Below are 17778 nucleotides of genomic sequence, written 5' to 3' on the forward strand. Positions count from 1 at the left end.
ATTCTAAATGGAATTCTAATCTTTGAATATGTGGCAGTTACTGTGACTTTGTTGTTGATGGAGCCGGCTGCTGCGCAGCACCTGTGAGATTAATTAACTTCTACTTCAACTCACATCGTACCATGGAGTTACTTTCTACAATTTTCCTCTTACTATGTGTGCTGCAGGTTGAAGTGCACATAGAAAGAGGAAATAACAAGGACAAAATAAGATTTTTCTCCTTGTTTCGCCATCCTCTTGGAGGAGTAGTGATTTCTTGCAATCCCAGGTTTACAAACTTTTGTAAATCTGGGATTGCGTGAAATCCATGGGTGAATGCATGGGAACTCTCCATGGAGTGCCTCCCAGAATGGAATGATACACAATGCAGTGCAAGCTGCTGCATTGCGTTACATTGTATGTACAAAGCCACGCAAGGTGGCGCAAATCGCCCTTGAGTGTCTTTGTAAATATTAGCATTTTTCATCATGGTTGTGCCACAAAAGTGGTGCCAACATGACACAAAATGTTAGTAAATCTGGTCATTCATTTTTAAGTAGCAGAGAACATTTGAAAGCTATGGTGGGCTTTCAAGAGCTCTTATGGACCTTTTTAAGGTTCATTGGAACATCATGTGACAACCGCATGATTTATGTAGGGGAATTTATTGATTCAACCTGACAATGCCATAGATTATGAGCGTGAAAAGTATATCTCATTTGAAGGAAAGTTGATGATTATTTTTATGTTCATGTTAGAGTTTCATTGCTCATGTGGATGCTTGCATGGCTCAAAAAGCCTTTTGTAGAAAGACCATCGTGCTAATGTGGCCATTTTCAATGTGCACATTACAGCAGTATAGGGAGGTCCTTGGATGACTCATCATGGAACATGTCATTAGTTCATGTTTGTGCAATTTCAAGAGGAGGCCATTTGAAGTTAACTTTGATTTTGGGGACTTGCCCCAATTGTGGTGTTAATCAAATGAATTAAAGAGCGGTAATTTTAAATGTATATGAGGGTGCTTACATAAAGTCATATGGGAATTTGATTGCTTCATAGGTAATTTCACTGTGAGGCATTTCATGTTTATTTCGCCTTTTCCTGCTCAATCTGGGACATTTCTTTCTGCTATGGATACCTGTACATACATACTCTGTTTTCACTTAATTACTTCGCGAAAACTACTGTAAATGTAAATCATTGTGTTTAATACATTCTACTTAATTCATTCCACAAATCAGCAACAAAGCCCCACCCCTTCGTCATATCACACCCTCATTCAAAATTCTGTTCTAAAACGTACCCTATTTTAGCAAACGGCCTACCAACAATTCAGCACAATTCTTTGTGAGAAGGTAATCTAAAATATATCTACTTTAATCTTATTTTTAATATTTTATTCGAGGAATTCAATAACATTTTATTTTCTCACGAAGCCAACTATCCTGCTGCCTAACTGAGGAGCACTGTGATTCACTTGGGGGAAAAAGTACTGTATTTCCATATGGATATTAAAATCCATGTTGCTGTTTGAGTTTTTGCAGCCACCTCGTGTGTTTACTACATTTTGTGAAATTTTTATAAATTTAGATTTTTCTTCATTTAACTGTCAGTTTATATCTCACCTCAACAACTAAAATACACTGGGTTTAGTCAAAACAGCTGCAAATTACTAAATGGTTGCCCAGTTTACCCTGAGAAACAAGAGTGAGCGCTGAATTTAAAAATGTTTCTGTTCAGACGCCATAAAAATGGGCGCTCCTGAAGTTCGAAGACGGGTACTGACAGCTCCTCCTCAAGAAAATCTTTGTTTACAGCGAAATGTGAAAATAATATAAACTTTTAAAATAAAGTGCGAAGGTCCTGTGTATGAAATACATCTGCCTTGGCTCATATCAGTGCTAAATCATAAAGCATAGGCTAACCTAAATGTAGCCGAACAAAAGGCATACAGTCGCTGTGCCAAATCTGACATAGAGATTACATCGACACTAGGACAATAAAACAGTTTAGAGATGGTCCAGGCCTACGGTGAGACAATAGTTGGGAATTCAACTGAGCAAGAGCGTGGGCTCCCCCTATTGGTGACTTGAGGCTACACAGCTTTAATACTAAACGATTGCACAGACAAAAACTGCACACTAGAGTTCTGGCTGTAATCTGCAAAACTACACGGATAATAATTTCTTCTGTGTAGAGCTACCTTCACTGTTTCTGAGTGCTGTACTTGACAGGGTCCTTTTGTTATGGGTGCTCCTGCTATATCAACCAGCCAGTCACAACTAATTTCCTTCTTTTCCGTTGTTTCATTTTCATTATTGTTGTTTTTCATTGCTCTTTTCTGTTTTTTTCCAAACAGGCGAGCCCCGGTTTCCTCTAAGTAAGCCTTGCAGGATTCATTAAGCCGCCAGAGGGCTTTACATAATAGGGCACTGTCTCTGCTTCACCTACACCAACCACAACCACTTAAAAGAGCCTTCACAGCTTCTTTTAACCACAGGATGTTAGACAACACACATTCGGCAACATTTAGCATTCTTCAATGGGCAACTAACCAACTTTCCCCTCTGCCTGTAACCACACCAAATACGCTGCCTCATCGGTCGATGTAGTGTTCCTGCCAATGCTTCTCGCTAAAGAGAGAGCTCTACTAACACGTAAGCCCTTGGACTAAACTAAGTATCAGGAGGTGTTTATATTTAGTGCTTGGCCTAAAATGACCCGAAAGGGAAAGAAGACGAAGAGAGACAGACGCCTTTAAGCAGAGGACGCATATCCTGCCAATACTGCATTGCTTAATGGTAGATTGGTATAGTTGGTCGTAATTAAAATTCAGTATCTCAAGATAAGCTGCAGATTTGCACACAAAAAACATGACGTCTTGGTGCCAAACAAATTTAGGGGCATATTACCAAGGAATAGCGATATTTTTTATCGCTGCCTATCGCTGGATATGTTAGCGGAGAAAACATGCTATTAGCAACGTTTTTCTCCATTGTGCTAAAATATCCAGCGATAGCGGCGAAATGCATGAATATCGCTGAGAATACAGCGATATTCACGCATTAGTGACTAAATGCTCTTAGCCATGTTATCCACCTCCCATTGGATAACATGGCTAAGAACTGGTTTGGGCAGGTGTTAGTATTTGGAGATATTCGCGCTTAGTGCGAATATTTCCATCGCTACGCCTGCCTTACTAATAGGCAATAGCGACGTTAGCAACTGCTTTCAGTCGCTAACTGGTTGGGTACGCCCACTTTGCATGTCATTAGCGATAAACACCGCTGACATGCAAAGCGGGCCCCAAACTGCTCGCTATCGCCTAAAAGCTGTCGCTAACATCAGTTAGCGACAGCTTGCTAATAGGGCAATAGAATTATCGCCGCTTAGCAGCTGAAAACAGCCACTAAAGCGGCGATAATTGCCTATCGCCCTGCTTGATAATATGCCCCTTAATTACTTGGAATGTATCTCCAGTGTCTCATGTTCAAAAATGGCGCCAGAGACGCATTTTGTTTTGAAACAAATAGAGAAAAACGGAATCCTGCCTTGCGCAAAGTCAAAGTGCAACCATTTTTATTAATTCAGTCTTCTCGCGGCTATCGAGAATTGGCGGTTCCCTACTTCCAAGTTCCATCCACCTCCCTCCAACCCATTCATGTCTACCTCTATTCTTTTTCAACCTTATTTTCTCTTTTTATTACCCTTTGACTGCCCTGGTGCATTTATAGTTCATATGTTATTCCCTGTTGGCTGTTTTTGTACCTGGCAGTTTCCTCCCAACTACAGCAGTGGCAGGCATTGCGACTGTTCCCTCTTGGACTCTCTATGGTTGAGGTGTTAGGTTCTTCCACATTTTCAGCGAGGCGAAGGTGGCCACGCTTCTCTTTCACATGCTTCCCCCTTATACTAGCAGCAGGCCAAGCAAAAAATACAGACTGGCAGAGCGCAAGCTGCAGTGAGGGAGAGAGTGGTGCAGCATGCACCACTACACTGTAGTCTCCTGCACCCAAACGCAGGTGACACCACTAGGTTGAAGTCTTTCAGTGGGGAGAGTACAAAAGTGCATTTATTTATGAAAGTGAGACCATGCTCACTGTGAAAAGGGCTCATTTCAGAGCTGTAATGCGTTGGTGCCACACACATAATTAAATGCACTTTTTTGCACCCGAGTGCCTTTGTCCACATCTTGTTTCAAAGGAGCAGGCAAATATATATCATGTTTATATATATATTGACTGAAAAAAACAAAGGTTAAAGTAACATTATAGTTAGGTGAGAATTTTGATGTTACATTTTAAATGTACAAAACCACTGAAATTTACAATTTTTAGTTAGCTCAGGTAACTATAACTCATGCCCTATGGTAACTATAACGTGCCCTCCTACGTGAACAGTTTTTTCCAAATAATTTCATTGAAAGTGTTGCAATGATATTATCAATGATGTTCTAGACGATATCATGAGTGATGTAATATGTGGGGTAATTAGCGGTGCATGGAGAGGGTACAAGTCAGTTACCTTAGGACACGAGTTACAGTTATCAGAGCTAACTATAACTGGTGAATTTCACTGGGTTTGTATCTTTAAAACATGATGGTGTACGTTGTATTGTGGTTAACACCCTTGCTTGCAGCTAACCTCCCAGAGTCAATAGTGGATACCCTGGGGCCACACGACATTAAAATGGGAAGGGGTGAAGAGAGTCCCCCCTTTCAGAGTCATATTTGGCCCAGGGGACCCCATCCCTTGGGGACCCATATCATTATAAAGGGGAGGGGGAACCACATGGCCCACCGGAGAGCCCATCCCCATGGCTACTGCCAATGAAGAGGGGAGAGGGGCCATTAGCTCCTCTCCGTGAGCCTACTATGGCCCTAGGGACCCCATCTCCTGGGGCCTGTCTTAATTATTGGTGAGTGACCATGCTGAGCACTTACTGAGCAGCAACTAGGGTGTCACAGGGGAGCCACAGGGTCTCCGTGGCCCACCCGGCTCCCTACATGCTGCAGGAGCCGGCATTGCTCCCGCCCAGAGTGAGAAGATGTTTTTTGCATGCTCCCTTTGGGAGGGAGCAATATCTCTTCTGTTTCCCTGTCCACAGGAGCGCAAGCAGGGGAGGCATTTTTGCTCCAACCCAGCGAGAGATTTAAAAATGCTAGTGCAGGCGTGGAAACTATTCTGTGCTGATGGTGGGCTCCCCAGGACAAAGTAATAAAGCATGCCCCTGGGTGATGGGGCTTTAGAGGCTCATAGAGGTAGGCACATGGCCCACTCCCCTTTTAATTTAAGCTTGACCATGGGGGATGAGGTCATATTGGCCATTTAAGACTCAGGGGCTGAGAGGTCCCCTTCCCTTCATAAAAATAGCCCTGAGGGATAGAGTCCCCGGGCCTCTTAGAAGCTTGGGGAAGAGGGCAATGTGCCTCCCAACATACCTATCTGCCACTCCCCTGGTCGATGGTCCACCCCAAGGGGGTATTCTTTTACCACGTGGGAGCCTGTCCTTTAAAAAAAAAATGCAATTAGCCCCCTATGTCTTTCTTTGACTTTTTTTAAGACTCAGTGCTGAGTCCTGAGTCCTACGGTTGCTGCTGTCACTTCCAGGTTGATGTGGTGGCAGCCAATCATACTTCATTTTGAGATGTGTAGGGTGTGTGGATGCTCAGGGGCGACATACAACATTTTTGAGCCTTAATTGCTCAAAAACTACTGAACAGATTTACACCATATCACAAAACGCACTCTTTCTGGACAAAGATCTAGCGTTCTGCCACATCTGGTGTAAATCCATTCAACGGTTTGGGATGTAGCTTTTTAGCTTTGTCTAAAGTTCCTATTAAAAAAGATGAATGGGGAACCTGCATTTTTCTTGGCTCCTCTTGACAGTCACTTGGCCACTTTTGAGCCAGGTGATTCCATCCCCTAGCGCCTGGTGTGTTTTTCAGGAGGAGGAGGAGGGAATGTGGCGCCCCAGCTTGGGGCCCCTGGGGACCCCACCCTACTGGGCCCAATGTCTTGTTTTTGGGTGAGTGGGGCATGAGCCCCACTCTCCAGGCTGCTTGCGTCCCCAGGGCCCCTTCCTTGGGCCCATTGTATTTTTAAAGGGGAGTGAGGCCACTGTCCCCCCTCCCCGAGTCTCTAATTGCCCTGGGGCCCCATCCCCTGGGGCTGCTAAACATTAAAAAAGGGAAGGGGGTTGTGTGGTCCCTGTTTCAGAACCATTAATGGCCCCGGGAACCCAATCTCAGGGGCTGGCTCACTAGCTATGTCCCTGGGAGCCCATAGCTGTTCCCTGCAGATAGGAGCAAAGTCAGCTCCCGCTGCATGTGAGGAGCATGCTGGGGCTGTGGGGGCTCTGGTTCTTCCTTAGCCCCCCAACAAATGTATGGTGGGTGCCCTGGGTGGGCACCAGGGCACCCACCTTTAAAAATGCAGGCCTTGGGGACGGTGTCCCTGGGGCATAAAATGGCTCACGGAGGTGGTTGTGTGGCCCCCTCCACTTTCATTTTTGTAGTGGTACTTGGGGTGGGATCCCCAGAGTCTAAGAAAACTTGGAGAGATGTGCCCCTTTCTGAGCCTTATTAGGCCCTGGGGACCCCAACCCCCAGGGCCACTACTTAAAGGAAAGGGGAGGGGTTTCATAGCCTCACTCCCTGAGGCTTATTTGACCCTGGAGAACACCCCCCCCCATTTTTTTTAATCAAAGGGGGAGGCACATGCCCCCTTCCCTGAGCTAGTTAGGCCCTGGGGACCCCTATTCCCAGGGACGTTTATTTTAAAGGGAAGGGGGGGGGCACGTGGCACATCTCTCCAAGTTTTATTAGACTCTGGGGATCCCACCCCAAGTACCCTTCCTGAGCCTCATTAGGTCCTGGGGACCACCAGGGCTTTTAAAATATTAATGGGGAGGGGGAACCAATTCCCAGAGTCTTTTTTATTAAGGTGGCGGGGCTGAGTTTTACCCCCCTTAGTGTGTTGACTGCTGGGCCTGCAACCAACCCCCCACTTGCAGCCAACATCATGCTGCGTACGGCATTCAGCTGTGTGCAGAGAGGAGTTGGCCAAAGGGCCTGGCCCTTGGAAAGCCCCCGGCCTTGGTTTTCACGGGGGGGAAACATGCCCCTACTCCCCAAACCTGTCATTGCCCTGGGGACCCCATCCCCCCGGGTCCATATATATTTTTAAGAGGAGGGGGCATGTGGCCCCCCTTCCTGAGCCTTAGAAGACCCTGGGGAACCCAAACCCTAGGGCCAGTACTTAAAATAAAGGGGAGGGGTTTCACAGCCTCACTCCCTGAGGCTTATTAGACCCTGGAGAACACATCCCCCATCACCACTACTTAAGATAAAGGGGAGGGGGCATCACTGCACCCCTCCCCAAGTCCTGGGGAAAGGAGTCTCCAGGGTGTAACAAGGCTTGGGAAGGGGTGCAGCGCTGCCCCCTCCCCTTTATCTTAAGTAGTGGTGATGGGGGGTGTGGTTTCCAGGGTCTAATAAGCCTCAGGGAGTGAGGCTATGAGCCCCCTCCCCTTTATTTTAAGTAGTGGCCCTGGGGGTTGGGGTCCCCAGGGCCTATTAGGGCTCAGATAAGTGGGGACAACTCAGCCCCCACCACCTTAATAAAAAAAGACCCTGAGAATTGGTTCCCCCTCCCCATTAATATATTAAAAGCCCTGGCGGTCCCCAGGGCCTAATGAGGCTCAGGAAGGGGGGCCACGCGCCCACCTCCTCATTTTGCCATTGTGTTAATATGAGATAGCATGTTCAAATTTTTGTGACTTAAGGTAACTATAACTCATGCCCTCGCCATGCACTGCTAATTATACCACATATTACAGCATTCATGACATCTTCTATGACATCATTGATAATATCGCGGCAACATTTGCAATGAAATTTTTGATGAGAAAAGTGTGTAAGGTGGGGCTTACCGTAGGTCGCAAGACATAGTTACTTGGGATAACTATAACCATAACTGGTGAATTTCTGTGGTTTTTAGAGTTTAACATGTACGCACATACCCATACAGACTCTCACAAACCAACTCACACATGAATACAAACAGTCACACAGCAACTCACATAATTTATGTTAGAAATAGTCACTGACCGTGTCATGAGTGATATAAGCAGTTCATAAGTGGGGATGTAAGTTATAGTTAGCCCAGGTAACAATAATGGCTGAATTACACTGGTTTTGGATGAGTGAAATCTGAGCGTACCTATAACGTCCCTGTAACCTTTGATTTTTTCAGTGAATTTCTACAGTTTTTTAAATTCTATTTTCTAACTTCAACATCCCTGTAGCCTTTTTTAATGTTATTTCCTCAGTGTAACCTGTAACCTTTTAGATTGTGAGTGAGTGCACGCGTGTCTGAGTGGGTGTGTGGATGAGTGTGTGAGTGTCTCAATGGGTGTGTAACTTGGTGTGTGTGTGTGTCTGAGTGGGCCTGGCAGTGGCTGCATAAGTGTCTCACTGGATGTGTGAGTGGGTGTGTGAGTGTCTGAGTGGGTCTGTAAGTGGGTGCATGAGTCTGAGTGGGTTTGTGAGTGGATGCGTGAGTGTCTCATTGGGTCTGTGAGTGAGTGCATGAGTCTGTGAGTGGGTGTGTAAGTGTCTGAGTGCTCTATGTTTTTCCGTATTCTGCTCTGTTTTGCCTTTTCTGCTTGTTTTACTGCCTTCTGTTTTGCCTTTCCTGCTCATTTTTCTCTACTCTGCTTTGCCCTCTTCTGCTCTATTTTTCCTTTTCTAATGGTTTTTCTACCCCCTGTTTTGCCTTTTGTGCTAATGTTTCTGCTGTCTTCTGTCTGTTTTGCTTTTTCTGCCCTCTTTTCCCACTTAAAAACCCAGGGACCACCACCTCCCTGGGGCTTTACCGATATTAAAGAGTGGGGCCATGGGAACCCCCTTTCATTTAGCTTCACCTCCCTGGGGCTTTATTTTTACCAAATGAGGGGGCCACACGGACCCCCTCCTAGGCTTCTAAGAAGCCCAGGGACCACCACATCCCTAGGGTAAAACACTTTCTTTAACTTTCTTTAAAGTGTGGGGGGGGGGGGGTGGGGCGATTTCAGCCTCAAGGAGCTCATCCCCCAGGTCCAACCTCATAATTGTGGGTGCTCTGGAGCTCAAGCAGGGCACCCACTCACCACTGTTGGGGGCCGTGGGGTGAGCCTCAAGGCCCCCATGATCCCAGCCAGCTCCCTGCCTCCGGTGAGAGCCAGCAGTGCTCTCACAGACTGAGAGCTGCTAAACATGCAGATCCCTATCCGTGAGAGCAATCCTTTTGCCTGTTTCCCTTTCCGCTTGACAGTGGGCAGGGAAACGTATGAAAACTCTCAGCAATTAGGAGTGGTGTGAGAGCTCTCACTTACTGAGATCAGAGTTCGTGTTTGCTCTGACTTGACAGAAGCCGTCAAAGCTTCTGAAAAGTCAGAGCAAACTGCTATGTCCCGGGGGCGGGCACCCTGGGACATAGCAGGAGACAGCCCAGGGAGGCATCTCCAGGGCCATGTATGGCTCCAGGAGGGGGCCAAGTGGCCCGTTTCCTTTCATGGGCCACCCTGGGGAGGTGGTGGTCCCCAGGTCCCTATGTGGCCTGGGAAGAGGGCCGCCAGGCCCCTCTCTCATTCTTGAATTTCTTTTTAACCCTGGGGAGGTTGTTGTCCCCAGGGACCGGCGGATTCTGCAGGCCCCACGATTATGTCTAACTTTGCCCCAGGGAGGTGGTGGTGCCCAGAACTTGAGGGATCCGTGCAGCCCCCTCCATCAATTTTTCGTTAGACCCAGAGAGGTGGTGAGCCCCATGGTTTATAAAGCCTCTGGAAGAGGGCCCCACGCACCCTCCTTCAGTATTTCAAATAAAGCCCCCAAGAGGTGGTGGTCCCCGGAACTCAATGAGCCTTCGGACTGTGCATACCTTCCTTTTTTTTTTAAATGCCACTTATACCTGGTCCACCCGGGGACTCTATTCAAAACAAAGGCAGCATCCTCCACTTGTTTATTTTGAATTTTTTGTGGCAAGTTCACTGCTCCAGCCTCTGTCCAAGGCATGTATAAATGTAGCGCGGGCGAACAAGTTAACTTTGTGGGCATGAGCTATACTTACTAGAGAGAACTATAACTTTGAATTTCACGTTTTTTTTAGTTTAATACATTACTTTGTCACTCAAATGTTCACCTTAATATAATGTCACTTAAACCATAGGTTTTTTTTATGGAATTTCTAGGGATTTTTTTTTTCAGACATAAAGTAAAATAGAATTACCATATGCAAAGCCAACCCCTGGTTGTGCACATCTGCTCATTTATTATTCACTTTGGTGTCCCGGTGACCACCCAGGACACCCATATATAATTTTTTGTAAGGGGAGAAGACCTTTTTTGAGGAAGGTGAGGGATGCCTCAGCCACTAAGGGCCCCAGGGACCTCATCGGGGACCTCTAGTGTGTGTCTGAATTAACTTCTGGGCCAACCACATAACACTGCATTAGGGGCCTGGGGTAGCCCCAGGAGCCCATACAACCCCAGCTGGTTCCCCAGCGATCACCATACAGGATGCTTGCAGGATCTGGCACCATTCATTTGCTACCACCCAGGAGAAAGCAGCGTTTTTTCACTGCTACCGTTGGGCAGGAGTAAAGGGGAGTTCCCCACCTGGGAGAATGTGGGCAGGGTATGGCCGGGACAATAGGCAGTATCACACCCCAGGAAATGAGGTTCCAGGTGGGGATACCACCATGGGGAGGGGGATCTTGTCCCCTTCCCCATTTTGTTGCTTTTTGACCCCAGGGGACGTGGTCCCCACCACCCAGTTCAGGCTCGGGAACGGGGGCCACATGCCCCTCCCCTTTTTTATCAAATAAGCCCTGGGGAATGAGGTCCCCAGGGCCCATTAGTGGCTTAGGGAGGGGTCCGCCTTCCCCCCATTTAATGAACATTTGGCCCCAGGGGGTGGGATCCTCTGGGCCTCAAGTGGCTCAGGGAGGCAACCCCACTCAAACCCCCCTCCCCATATATATTTTATTAAGACTCTGGGCCCCGGCCCACCCTGGCAGGTGTTTTCTTCATGCTTCAGTGCAGGCAGAGAAAGAGATCAAAAGTTCGCTCCTAGAAGGGGGGAACATTTTCAAAGCTCCCGCCTGCCCGGTGCCAGCAGGCTTGGTGTTTGCACCTTCTTGGTGGGAGTTTTGGAAATGCGCAGCTGCAGACAAGGAACTTGCTATGTCTCAGGGGTGAGCTCCATATGACATAGCTACTGAGCCGGCCCCGGGGTCCCTGGGGTCATTAAAGGCTCAGGGAGGGGGGCTGCACAGCCCCCCTACCTTAAGGAAATTAGCCCCGGGGAATGGCTCCCTGGGCCCTTTAATGGCTCTGGGCGAAGGGATTGATACCACCATTGATATAAGCAAAACACAAAGAAAATAGGTGGAATGTTTAAAAATGGTCTCAGTCACTGCCTATTGCATTGGCCACATTCTATTACATTATTTTTCACAATATGCTACTCCCGACAGATCAGCTAAACGGAAATCAGCCCTGGTCTTCTCCAATAGGAACACTGCAGCTGAACTGCCAATCCAACCCTCTAAATGAGAATCAAGCAACCACAGACAGGTTTCGGGCAAGCCTCACTTGAATTAGCAGTCTATTTCTAAAATCGCTCTATCCAAAAAGTTATAAATAGATCAGTTGAGAGCTATCAGAATGGTGCAGGCACAGAATTTAATAAGGAGACACTCAATGGATTATCTGGCAAGTTGTTTGCACATTACATTACAGGCAACTCGTATTCAGGCTCTAAGTAAACTATGCAATGTTGGATTAAACTTGTTTTAAACTTGTATTTATTCTCCAATGTTTTAGTAAAGTGTCTGATTTCAGCAATTTTACAAAGTTCCTGGTATGAGATGATTTATATTCTAATCAAACCCAATAAAGAGGGAAAATATCCCTAACATTTTTTTTGTAAGTGTGCCATTTTCAAAGTTGTCCTTGCACGATGGAAAATACTTGTAGAACTCTTTTCTGTAAGTTTAGTTTTTACTGAGTTATCAATGTGCAATTTCACTGCACAGCAGATCATTGTCTTTCTTGGGTATATCTTATGCAGAACCAATTAATTGGTGTTAAATAAGTAGTTCTGCATCAAATGCTGTAGCAAAAGTCACAATTTCCAAGAAGTGGCAGAACGAAAGTATATTTCTACCAAAACGAACCCTTTTTAGCAAAATTAGGATAATGAAACATTGGGGGGGAAACTTACCATTCTAACCTATACCATGCAGCTTGCTTACAGATCTTTGATGACAGTTCATTGGTCAATTTTCTGTATAAGGATTGTAACCTATGAACTGAAAGTAACAAAAAGATCTCTGTAGCAAAAGCAGTAACTCAATGAGCTATCCACATAAAATACAATTCTGTGATCTCCATGGTACACATTCTTTGCAGCAGGCATATTAATCCTCTGCACAACTTTATGATGAGTCAAAACTGCCACTAGATAAAAATCAGATTTTTATCCAGCAGGAACTTTAATCACCAATGTGATCTTGACATTTTTATTGTTTGCTGAAAACTGCTGGACACACAAGGAACATTGCAACAGGTGCTTTAAAACCCATAAGTTATTTCTAAACCCAGCACCCCCTCGGGTCAGGGCCAGGTGAGGCAGCACTGGGCACACTGCCCTAAAGCCAGCTCTGTTTACCAGGACACCCCACCATAAGCCCACAATCCCACCTCTATTTGAATTTTATAGTTGTACCCGATATGGTTTTTACATATCGGTGGAATTTAGATGAATAAAAAAATATTTGAATAGTAGGCCCTCTAATTGATGACTGTATGGCACAGGTAAAGCAGGTAAAGCAGTAGCACAATGTCAATTGATCCTTGGCAAAACCTATATCATGAATTCGGATATTACTTTTGAGATCTATTTATTGTAGAACTCACATTAGAAATTTGGCAAATAATTGTGTTCCCAAACTCAATCTAAAGGTTGTAGATTATTATGTGGTACTTTTTTGTTCTGCCTTTTAGGCCGAGGATTGAGAGCAAGATCACTGGCGAATTCTGTCTTGTTTCTGGCTTCTGGCTCTTCAAACAACAGCTGACCACATATGTGACTATGACTCACCAACTGACCTTCCTGAAAACCCACTTATTAGAATGCTGTACCCTGAAACCCTGCCTCTCAGATTTACAATGCCTTCATATTTCCCAACCCTGAGGGCCCCATCACCACCTGTTCACCTCAGTCTGAAATCCCCCCCCCCCGTTGCTTTGGAGCTAGGTTTGAAGAATGTTCACATAAATACATCTATTGGTACGCACATGCCGAGCTATTGAAATTGCAGACTTTAGTAGAATTTTTTGAAGATACATAAAGTGACACGCATGTCTTTAGTTCACGAATAGTGAAAACTCGGAGGTTGATTGGCAGTCCTGTGGCTGGTGTCCAGGAACATTTTGATTATCTAATGTGTACCTCTTATATTAACTAATTTTCGACTTTATGGGGTGTCTCCTTGGAGGCATCGCTATCTTACACAAAAACCGTCAACCCAGACTTCGGGCTTGATTACGAGTTTGCCGGTCCTAGAGCAAGCTGCAGCGTCAGCGACCCACTTCAGGACTGCCAAACTCGACCACCGCCTGCCAGATCACGAGTAATTGTATGGTCTAGTGGGCGGTCCTTTGGCATTCCCACGGTGGTGCCTATTAAAAAGGCACCGCAATGGGAACGTCAAAGCCTGTTCCTGCACGGCATGCAGTAGCTGTCGGTGGTGGGAGTAGCTGCCGGGCGGTGACATGGGGAGGGGAAGGGGCAGGGTGGGGGGTTTACAGGTAAGTAAACATATAAATAAATAAAACAAATTTCGTTGCATGCACTGCATCGCATTTGGGGATGCAGTGCGTGCAACAACATTTGTTTTAGTTATTTATATGTTTACTTACCTGTAATCCTCTGTAATCCATAGATTACTACCCCCACCCTGCCCCTCCCCCTCCCCACGTCACCGCCCGACAGCTACTCCCACCACCGACCGCTACTGACTACAAGGACTGCAAAGTCCATGGTGTGCAGGAAAGGGAGGGACTGCATTTAGGGGGCAAAACATGTGCCACCCTGTAGGTACCACTTGACCCTGAGGCAACAGGGGGCCCAGTAGGGCCCGCTTTGTTTCATCACTGCCACAATTTTTATGGTGCCCTCACCACCATGAAAACTGTGGCAGAGAGGAAATTCCTACTGTGTGCAATGGTGCCGCAGAGGCACCACCAGCATATTAGGGCCTCTGACCGCTGCGGGATCTAAGATCCCAGGCGGTTGCGGCAGTCTCACCGCCGTATTCGTAATACAGCGGGTGGACTGCCAATCTGGTAATCCAGGGACCGCCACCATGGGATCGGCGATCCACCCCTTTGTCTGAAACTTTAGCTTATGTGAGTGCCTGTATGGGACATTTTAAGTAGTATTAAAATGTAATTAGCCGTTGCTTTGAGTTGTACGAAGTTTATGTTCTGTATTTATACTATTGTTCCTTTTCTTGACTTTATCTTAACAACCCTTTGTTGTCACATTCAGGAGAGAACATTTATATCAAACAACACTGAAGCATGTTACTTATTTATTTTGTTTTTAGCTGTTTTTAAGAATTGCTGACTCCAAAAGATGGCAGCATCGAAGTGCAAACAAATGGGAGTATGCTGCAGTTTGCTTGTGTCTTCCTTTTTTGCATTAGTGCAGTTATTTATATCTTTCTTTGGACTACCTGAAAATAATATGTTGAGCTGGCCCATTAATAAGACTTTGAAGTCCCTTAAAGTCCTTCGTATGGCTGTTTCATTCAGAGCTGCACGATTTAAACGCTGAGAGAGCAATTTATCCACATATCATCATTGAGGGGAAAGAAGGCTTACACTAATATTAATAAACTGCATCCTGCTTTTTTGTTGCACACCTGCAGTTTTTTTTAGCAATCTTCTCCTTTGGGAACATTGCTAGGATGTTTGTAAATTAATCATGCCATGACTGTTTCTGGGTAATGTAAAGGAAATTTAACCAGTTGGTGGATTCGAAGCTGTACAGTAAAAGTAAATTCCCTTTCTTATAAACTGCTGGGATTTAACATGCTTTTAAACACTCCCTGCTTTTACAGTTCAGGAGACTTGGGTAATAGGGGATACTATATGATTTGTTAGGGAGAATTCCATCTGTTCATAAAGTACAGACTCATGTTATAGCACATAGCTCTTGATTTACTATTAGCCCACACTCCTTTAACGGACACTAAGACTAGGCAAGAAAAGTTTGGTGGCTTATTATACTAATTTAAACTCTCAAATTCAGAAAGAATTAACAAAAATCAAGATTTCTGTCTTTTCTTTTATCGTCCTAACAATGTCTTTAAAAACAGGAGGTACAAATGCTACTCTTTTTTTTATATACTGTGTGGCATATTCTCGAGAATGTGCGATAACCATAGCAAAAGTAACCTAACACAACTCCCAACATCGCAGTCTATCGCCGGAAAATTACATCGTGATAACGAAGCATTCTCAACACAGCGGCCCCATGCGATAGTCTCCAGATAATGTGTCAACTGACCGAATTAAAATTAATGCTACGTCGCAAAAATGCGAAACGCGAACACAAAAAATCTTGTGATGAGGCCAATCGCGGTACAAAAAGAGGTGAAAACCAGCGACAGGCCTGCAAATTCCAAGCGTCTGGCAGGAATATGCACTATAAAAACAACAGAAACAACACACCAGAAACAAACCAAAGTGCGTAGCAACATGGATGCACCCTGACAGAGCGCAGAGGCCAACACGAACCCCACATCCCCCACAGACCACCAGCAAGGAACAACGGGGACTGAGATGGCCAAGGGGAAGAAAGAGAGGAAGACGGGGTGCAGTCCGCAGCAAAACCACATCAGCGTCACAGAGGTGACCGAACACTACCAGCAACTAACCCACAAGTAGATCACCGGGAATGCAGTTGGAGTTTCTACGAGGCCAATCGAGTAGGCCAAGAGGCGCTGGCATGAAGTGACAAACTAAACCAGGCACAAACCCGCTGCAAACAGGAAGGCAGCAACGGCGACAGGAGATGGTGGTACTGCGCCACAGGAGTAACTGGAGGAAATGGTGGCCATAGTCAACAGTGTGGAGACGGTGCAAGGGAGTATGGACACAGCTCAAGAGGACCTGACACAACATCAACAGGGTGAGTAACGACCAGGGACTGGGGATACAGAGGGAGATGTGAACAATGGCACACATGTACAACCATGTGTAGCACACTGCACACCCACAATGACCCTGCGTCATGTCCCTGATCCTCATGGCACACTCCAGCACACACAAATTGTAGGAACAGAACGCCCACATTGATGACAATGTGGTACAATGCGCAAACCCGACACTGCCGAACCGAGGACACAACAGGCTCCACACACGCGCAGAAACAAGCCCACTACATCTGACAGATCTGGAAACTGTGAAATGGAAATGTACGCGTACAATGTCACATCCATCATGTAGTCCAAATGTACACGGTCCCGCATCCAAATCCTGCACCTCACAAACAGTCACAGTGTACATTGCCATACAGTCTGCATGTAAACAAGAACAATGCGCAAACATACATGTCAACACAATGTCAACATGCATCTCCCCATCATATTGCAGAGGGGCACACAACACCCCCAACAGAGCACAGAAGACCACACATCAGTGATGCTGGAGAGGACCATCACACCTTCGAAACTGATGCCCTACAACAGCCCATGGACATCCCACGCAACCCAACACCAGAACCAGGGCAGCCAGGTTACTTTGAGGAGAACACAGACCATGCAACAGACCACACAGCAGGAAGCACCAGCAAGCACGGCTGGCCCACAACACTTCACCAACCCACACATGGCACCCCAATGGCAGTTGTCAGAACGGCAAAAGGAGGTGGCCGAACAGGTGCGGGTGGGGTCCGAACCCAACCAAACTAGATCATATACGTGGGTGTCAAATATCCTTCAGGGACCACCTACACCCCACAAAGGAGATCTACACTGCCATAGTGACACATGCAGATGCACATTCCCAGAATAGAACCACGCCCAGGGGTATGCAAATATCAGTCACATACCCACGTTGGCTCTGTGTACAACGGCCCACGCCACTCCTCTTACAAATTGAGTGGGTGATGACAAAGCTACATGTCCAAGGTCTAAGCCGCTGCCTGCGGTGACAAGTCTGCACCCGCTGTACACAGCATAATAGAATGTCGTAAGGCCCAGGGCCCTTATGCATACAACAAGACCACAGGGACACACACAGATATCATGTTGAACTGGCTAGGGGCACGTGCGCCTAGCCCCTTTATAGGTAGGGCCACATGTACAGTGACGCCTGTGCTGGATGTGTGTGGGGGAGTGCTTGGTGCTGGCAACAACTTGAACAGTGAACACCATTAAAACAGAAACTGAAAACACCGGCATTACAGAGACAACTGCTGATGTTGCATGGAGGAAGCCGGAACAAGTTCAGAGGGCACCAAACATGCAAACAGAAGTGTCCGTGAGTTGCAGTGCACTGAGGTTGGGGCATTAGAGCTGAGTGCGCACATGTGATGAAAATGACTAGGATTGTGTCCATTCGGAAGATCACTGATGCTGATGCAGTGGGGTGTGTTAGACCTGCATCATCTTCCTCATCAACATCCCAGGTCTTCCACACTGCCTGAGGTGACATTGCAGCGCAACCTCTCCACAGC

Source organism: Lissotriton helveticus, chromosome 8 (assembly GCF_964261635.1).
Source record: "Lissotriton helveticus chromosome 8, aLisHel1.1, whole genome shotgun sequence".
Taxonomy (NCBI): Eukaryota; Metazoa; Chordata; class Amphibia; order Caudata; family Salamandridae; genus Lissotriton; species Lissotriton helveticus.